This window comes from Protopterus annectens, chromosome 12.part0, assembly GCF_019279795.1.
Source record: "Protopterus annectens isolate FY-2018-M chromosome 12.part0, PAN1.0, whole genome shotgun sequence".
Taxonomy (NCBI): domain Eukaryota; kingdom Metazoa; phylum Chordata; order Ceratodontiformes; family Protopteridae; genus Protopterus; species Protopterus annectens.
The window spans coordinates 287,661,336-287,670,264 of record NC_056746.1 but is presented as its reverse complement, the minus strand read 5'-3'; positions in this window follow the sequence as shown (position 1 = coordinate 287,670,264).

Genomic DNA, 8,929 nt, shown 5'->3' with positions numbered 1-8,929 from the left:
TGTAACTTTTTCATACATCTCCATCTGAGTCGTCAAAATAGCCAATAGTCCTGTACTTGATGAACTAAGCTGCCTTGCAGGGGCATAAAACCTTAGTAGTTATTTCAAATAAGTGGGACCCACCTTATATAGGGCATATAAGGTGAGTAAGTATCTTAAACTCACATCTGTCAGCAAATGGTAGCCAGCACAGGTCTCACAGCATAGGGGTAATATGATACTTTTAGGTGTGCCTATCACTATCTGAGGCAAAGACTCACCTTATGATCCAGTGAACTGCAGAAGTGCACACACAGGTCTGCATTCTTATCAGACAAGTCTTAGTAATAAAACACCAGGTAAATCATATTGAGCTAAAAAAACTATAATAATTGGTTTACTCCTGATTGACTTGGCTTTGAATACCACAGGCCCTGGACACTTTGGGGAGCAAGTTCTACTCGTTAACTAGATTGAAGTCTGGTGGCCAAGGTACTGACACAGTACTTTGTGAACTCTTGCCCATCTGCTGTTTTACTCTCAGGTGGCAGTAAATGATCCTAGTCTCTACAAGACAGCCCATGCCGTGGCAAGTAAGAGGGAACCTCCATATTGCCCTAGCCCTATGATTCCTTGTCACTCCAAGTATCCTACTTCTAAAAGAATTGCTGAGATTAACAAGCAAATAGCAAAAAATACATAGAGCCAGTAAGAGGGTCCCTAGAGTAGGACAACCTCAACAACAACCCAGTAGACATGGCCTCAAATTCAGAGCAGGAGCTCAATTAAAAACAGAGCCATAAGATGTAACAAAATGGGCTATCAGTAAACATAATAACAACAGCTGTAACCTATGCCAGTTATATTATCTGCAAATACATGGCACAGTAATAGTAGCTAATGCAAATAGATGCAATGGCTAATATTAATTAAATGAGGCAGAGACTTTAAATGCATAATCACACAGAGATTTAGGCCAAAATATAAAAGCCATAAAAATAATCTCATAAAATCTGCATAACATATGCAAATGATGGAGTGTTCGGCAGCCATGAGAAATCAACCCATGAAATCTCTACAAAGCTGCAGTTTACATTTGAAGTCCTTTGAAATGGTTAGTTAAATACAAACTTGTAAATACTGGCAAGATTCATGTCATGCTGTTCGGCACAGCTCAGAATATTAAACGTGTCTCGAGGCCTTTTATCACTAATTCTTCTTTTAACATTTCACCTACAACCCCTTCTCAGAGATACTTAGGACTTGTGTTAGATCCTTTTCTCTCTTTTACTTTTCACATAGACACCCAAGTTAACAAAGTGGTTGGACAAGTTAAACTGGGTCTATGCTGTATTCAGTCTCCTCACTCCACAAGCCAGCTGTTTCTTAGCCATCAATGTACTCACTCCTAGGCTCAAATATGGACTGCCCCTTACTGTTGCAAATTCAGCTACTAATACAACATTATTTTAAGCGAGGATAAAGTACTATGGTTCATCGACCTAGCTAACCATAGAGAACATCACTGTTTGACACTAATGATGGCTTACAGTTTCAGCAAGACATGAACTTCTGCTTAACACCCTTACTTATAAACTCCTTACGGGATACTGCCCACCTTTAAAGACCATACTCTTTAACAGAGCTTGTAATTATAGTGTTAGAAATATAGACATTTAGTTAGCCTGACACCCTTACAAATTAGCCACTAGTGAAAAAGTCTTCTTTAAAAACTCACCTTCCAATTGTAAGAAGCTCACAGAAGAAATATGGCAAGTGAACTATCTAATAAGGCAGCATGCCTGTAAGTACTCCAGAAATGTGCTTGAGAAAGCATTTATAAGGCAAGGAAGAATAATGCATTCCATCTACTGGCTTAATACTTATTCATTTCTTATTATATTCATTGAAATGCATTTTAGAATTGAACTGTATGCTAATTTGCTCTGCAAGTAACGAACTGTACCTACCTGAAAATTCTAAATGATCTGTTCCTAGAGGAAAATTCAGTACTCTGCTACATCTACAACTATGTATACATATGTAACTTTCTATGTAAATAGTTCTATGTTCACTTATATGTTTACTTGTATTGTCTGACCTCTCTGGCCTGGGTCATGCATGAAAAAGGTCCTTGAACAAGTTCACTTAAATGGTTAACAAATGTTAAATAAATAAATAAACAAGACAACAATTATTTTTCTTTATGTGTTACCGAACGAATAGCGCTTCATTAAACAAGAGTCAAACAAGAGTATACTGAGTGGATTGTGTTTTTGGTTGCAGTTTTTCAGTTTGTGGTGTGAAGTTTATACACTTTTTCCCCATTCTGCCTTGCAGACCATCAAGACACTCCCTACTGGGACTCAAACCTATTCATTCCCTAACAGAAGGAGCCTCTATCCTTCAGATCTCCTGGGGTGACAGTTGCCTGCAGAGGCCATCACCCAGGCAGGCATCAAAGAGTTTGCATCTGCACGGTTATCTCAGCCATGAGGGCATTTTTGTCTAACACTCTCCCACAGTGGCACTGAAAGCACATGCCATCACCACCAGGACTGCCTATGCCCCAATCCTCATGCATACATCAAAGTCAAAGTAACTTTATTGTCATTCAACGATACATAGTATCAACTGAATGAAATTTCATTCCTCCAGCTCATGCACATAAAACAGAAACACAACAACAAATAACACGAAGGAACAAAATAACATATACAGCAACTGAGAAAAGAGCCAGCCAAAGACCGAGAAGCTCTGCAAACAGAACATGATTTATTTCCCATGCATCACCATCAGCAATACGTCCCAGTCTTTCCTCTGACTTTCCTCTCGACACCACGAACATACAACCACCACTACATGCAGGTCTGAACTGCCACTCCATCACCAGCAGCATTCAAACCTAAGTCCTTCTTTCTGACCACATACCTTGCAACTGCTGTTACCTGCAGGCCCAAATGTCCATCACATTCTCCAGCAGCAACCAAGCCCAAAGTCAAACCAAGTCCAAAGTCTCTCCTTCTGACACCTCCGACCCTTGCAAATCACCAACCATACCATTTCCATCTTCCAACACCAACGACCACATTCCACTGAAAGCAAATACAGTCCATTAAATCCATGTCTCCTGCTTCCTGCACTCATCAGCTCAGCTCACCACTGCAGGCCCAGACTTCCACCACTCCAAATGTTTTCACAATAATTCCCAATGCGTGACAACAACGGATATCATGAGCATCTTGCTGCAACATACAGCAATTTGACAGACACAAAAATGAGTCACCATCACAATCCCAGCCCAGGTTAGGCAGAGTCCCTCATTGACTCTCTTCAAGAGGAATCTTGATGAGTGGATGGGAGATCGTAGGTTTACCCCGGGTATCACTTCTGTGTCACTGTTAGACAGAGGCACAGTATACTAACCTCGAAAAAGGGCATAGCAAAATTAATTTAAAATGGGTGGCGAAAGCCAAACACACTCTGGCTAGGCTTATAAATGCCCTAGGGCAGATAGCCTAGTATGAACCTATGAACCTATGAACAAGAAAAAAATCTTGAATTACCAATGAAACAGAAGTGCACAATGAGAGTCAGAGAGGCTGTTGCCATACGAGGTGCCTCCATCTTGCATGCTCCCCCAACAGAGCAGAACACAGGCTACCATCAGCATCTTGGGCAGTCATACCAACGAGGTCTCTTTACCAGCTCTCCACATTAAGACATGCTTCTGATCTTTATCCAAGACCCTGTCATTAGAACAGCAGAGTGATCCAGCCAGGAACCGGTACCAACCCCCCCCCCAGTGAGTATGCCCATGCTCCCCCCAGATGAGTATGCCCATCCCCCCCATGAGTATGCCCATGCTCGCTCCAGATGAGTATGCCCATCCCCCCCATGAGTATGCCCATGCTCGCCCCAGATGAGTGGATGAGTATGCCCATGCTAACCACTCAGATAAGTATGCCTATCCCCCGATGATTATGCCATTCTTCCTTGCCCCCATTCTGCCCGCATGAGTATGCCTGTTAGAAAAATATGTATTAATGTGTGTATGCTTAATGCCAATTAATAATCAAATGATTTAATACACTTTTCATTCTATTTTTCATGCACTGTGTTATATATAAATTGAGTTTCATAAGAGACTGAAAAAGATGCTTTTTGAAAACTGCAGTATGCTTTCTGAAACTTGCAAGTTGCCCTCTGACCTAGTAACTGCTAGCACAGCAATATTCGTGTTTATGCCTTTTGGAAATGTACTTGAGAAGCAGGTGCTTATCTGCTAGGTCAGGAACAAATGAATGAACAATACTATATTCTGTAAATGTAATGATTTTAGACAATCAGCTCTGTTCGAAGCATGAGAACATGTGCAGCTGCAGTAACTTAGAGATAAAGTAGACAAAGGATTATTAGAGAAATGAACTGCTAGCATTGTGCTTGAATTAGCCATAGTACCTTGAATGGTAACATAACATGTATCTAACTGGGAGTAATCAAGGCCATGTTGTTTTCCTCAGGAAGTTTCACATAAAAATTGATAAATCAGCAGAAATTCATGGGAATGATGGTCAACAGATGATGATGAGAAAGGTGGTAATCTGTTACGTCAGCTTGGTAGGCCATGACTAGTTAGAGAATGTATAAAAATGAAAGTATTTCCTGTTTCTAGTTAGACAAACTCTGTATTAGCACGTTTTTGTCTCCTTGCAGCAAGATTAAAGTACCTTAACCTGAACCTACCATGTTTTGATAATTTTTAAAGTATATTTTTCCTTTGACAGTTTGGTCCTTCGGACCGGAAAGTAGCTCTCGCTATAGGCCTAGGTCAGAATTGGGCCCGGTGGCATGTATCCGTACAGAGAAGAGGCCAAATCGGCTCTTCTGTTTTGAAAGACCTCCGACTGAATTGTCGTTCGAAAGAGGCCAGCCACTGTTTCTGATCTGGGATTGGAGGACGAGTCAACGATCCGGTGGATCAACTCACGGAGGGTCAGGTAAGGAGGAATTACCTTATTTCTGTTTTAGGATCAGGGACTAATTACAGAACTGTTTTTTGTCAGGAAGATTTGCATGTGCAGATCAGGGACAAAAAAAGGGGTTACTGTTTTGTCATAGATCAGGGAAACAGAATAGGTAGGCAGTTATTCTAGATAAACTATGAAAAGGTATAGAACTGTGGTACCACGTGATAAAAAGGGTTACGTAACAATTTACAGCTTAGCTAAGGTAGCAATGGGAAATCAGTGTACGAAAAGTTCCCGAGACCCGCCCCTAACTGAAGACGCGAAGTATATGTAATTACAGCGTGCCGACAATGTTAAGTATTATACAAAATGGGTTGATAAGTATAAATTCGATGGTAATTTAGATAAACTCGCACTTATTAAACTTGTCAGGCAACTAAAAACAGACGCAAAAGGTCAATTAAAAAAGCAACGACAATTAGGAGTCCCTCAGGCGCATAGGTGGCTTGAGGAAGCAAATCGCAGGGAGCAAAAGATAAAGAATTCAAAAACGATGTTTTTAGACAAAGAAGATAATAACTTGGTAATAGCAACGGCCCCTCCTTCACCCCCTCTGCTTCCCTTACCAGAATATGAAGCGAGTGGACAAGTTGATCCACCTCCGCTATATCCAGCTGTTTCTACAGCATCAAAACCATTTGTCAGGGATCCTATCGAGACAAGGTCTCGAACACGTGACTTGAGAAGGGAGATTGAATTATGTGAAATAAATAGAAAATCACAAGCTATGAGTGAGGAAGAGATATGTCCACTCATAGAAGTACCAAATCCTCAGGCAGAACAGGCAGGACAGGATCCGACTCTTTTAATTTATAGACCGTGGACACCGGAAGATATCCGGAAAGCCACGGAGGGAATTCCCCATCCGAAAGTGAATTTTCAAAAATTTTTAGAAGACTTACAGGGTATGAGATTAAGTTACCATTTGAATGGAGAAGAAGTAGAAAAAGTAGTTAGACAAATTGTAGGTCCAGACTGGCACATGATCAGTGGCGACTGGAATCCTCGTGATGCACAGCTTAGACCACTCCCACACACTAATGCAGAACTGGATGGCAGAGTGAAAGGTCTGACAGACCGAATCTCTAAAAAGTGGAAGCCTAGGGCTGATTGGACTTGCATTAATCAGTGCATTCAACAAGAAGGTGAAACAGTTGATATATATTATGCTAGATTATTAGAGTGCTTTAATAACCACTGTGGAATGCAGATACCAGTAAACCAGACACAAGATTCCCCATATGAACAACAGCTAAAGAATGCATTCTTGAAGGGTAGTATAACTCCCATTAGCAGCTTTATTACAAAGCACATGGTAGATCATCATACAAGTAGACTGCAGCCATTACTTGAATATGCTAGACATGCAGAGAGACATTTTAATAGTAAAAAGAAAAAGAAAACTCAAGTATTTCCAGCAGAAGATGGTTCAGAAGTATTTGTAGTACAAACTGGAAGAAAGGGTAAGAAAAATACCCAGGGAAATAAACAATATGACAAGCGATCAGAAGATTTTGAAGAAAGAAAGAAAAGAGGTGAATGTTTTAAATGCGGGAAAAAAGGACATTTAGCAAGGGATTGCAGGCTAAATAAGAAGGTGACTACAGAAAATAAGGAAGATGAAGAATGACTAAATGATAGTCAGGAATCACTAAATGAAAATAAACAGGAAAGGACAAGTGCAAATGTGGTAGCAAGGGTAGAGGATGTGACAGAAGGGGTAGAGGATGTACATGAATTTGTAGACATTGAAGAAAATACAATTTTGGACTTAGCCTTATTGATACAGATACAAAACCGGAAGTGACGCTTCTGGTAGAGGGGAGGGAAGTCAAATTTTTGTGTGACTCAGGGGCTTCACGGACCCTGATATACCCTTCCAAATTACCGGAAGATTCAGAATCACCAGATTATTTATTTATTTATTTATTTCCAGTTTGATAACCGGGGAAGTCCACTGGGCCCGAAAGCCCGTTTTCAGTGGAGGCCCGGGGAGAAAAGCTCCATGATAATACATTACACACAAAAACACAGCAGAACAGATCTAAACTACTACACACAAAAACACACTCTGTTCTAATAGCATAATACTTTAACAATTTCCAAACAAGAATGAGGTGCATTGGGCACTATTTGAAGGCAGCTAATGGACAGCTGTATTGGGAGCCACTCTCCCATGACATAGCAATAACAGACCCCGTTTCAGGGATGACTCAGAGAAGTAAAATTGTAGTTTCTGCAAAATGCCCAGTGAACCTTTTGGGTAGAGACTTAATGCAGATATTTGGCATAGCCATAGTTCCAACTATGCAGGGTATGGAAGCACAGTGACAAATGGATACTTTTGTAGTGCGACCGGAGGATGAGACATATTATTGGTACAGCCAGGACTTGGTTATGACTGGTCCAGGGGCAGTAACCAAAGCACTGATGAAAGTAGCCATCAGTAAGTCCCTCTCCCTCGACATTGACAAACAACATTTGTTGCATTGTAATCTATATTACTGTAATAGACCAGGACCTGATAAAGATTATGAGCAGGAATTGTTTCAGAACCACGCGAACAGACTAGTGTTACGAAACTTGTACTGGGACACAGAAGGAAACAGTGTAGTAAGCTGTTCATTGCCCCAGGAATTTTTAGCACTCTACAAATCTAATCAATTGCCACATGTTAGCTTAACTAAGAATAGAAATTTGAAATGGGCAGACTTAGGTGAAAAAGTCACAAGGTGGGAAAAGCAGACAGAATTAGAACTCTCTGAACAAGGAGTACAGAAACAGAAATTGAATTGGATAACACAGACACACCCAGCTGTGCACTCACAGGCTAGTGAGAATAGTTGAGTATTACTCTTATTGGAAGAAGAGGAAAAAATCCTTGCGGAACATACCAGAGACTCTCTGGTCAACAGGGAGATCAGATGTAGGACTTATACGAACAGCAGGACCAGTTACTATTACGCCAAAGTCAGCATTTAGACCTCAGAAAAGACAGTATCCCTTGAGAAAGGATGCAGAGATAGGAATCAAACCTATAATAGCAGCCTTACTTAAGGAAGGAGTCTTAATAGAATCTCCTGATTCACCATGTAATACACCCTTATTTCCTGTCAGGAAAGCAAACGGGGAATGGAGTATGGTCCAAGATTTACAAGCTGTAAATAATGCAGTTATCCCCAGGGCACCAACGGTGCCAGACCCGCACACCTTACTGAATGATTTAAAGCCTCAGCAAAAGTATTTTTCTGTGGTAGATATTAGTAATGCATTTTTCTCAATACCGATACACCCTGACAGCCAATATTGGTTTGCATTTACATTTCAAGGGAAACGGTATACATATATGTGATTACCACAGGGATATTGTGAAAGTCCAACAATATTTGCACAAGAAATGGCAAGCAACCTGGGGGGATTTATCCCACCGAGAGGTAGTTAGATTTTACTTTATGTAGACGACATTCTGCTGGCAGCCCCCACCCAGCAAGAATGCAAGGAGGACATTATAACATTATTACAGTTTCTAGCTACTCAAGGTCACAAAGTAAACAAGAACAAACTACAACTTTGGAGAAAACAAGTTAAGTACTTGGGATATGTAATATCCAAGAAAGGTAGAATATTAGACAAAGATAGAAAAACAGCAATATTACAGGCACCTAGACCAACTACCAAGAAGGAAATGATGTCCTTCCTGGGAACTACTAATTTTTGTCGAAGCTGGATACCAAATTATGCTTTGGAATCTGCTCCACTGGCCAATTTAATATTCAAAAAGTCGATGGCAGCACAGGATTTATTACAATGGACACCAGAAACAGAAGCAGCTTTCTGCAAGCTGAAACAACTGATAGCATCATCCTTAGTTTTAGGATTACCAAACTATCATAAGCAATTTTTTTCAAACTGTAGGCTGT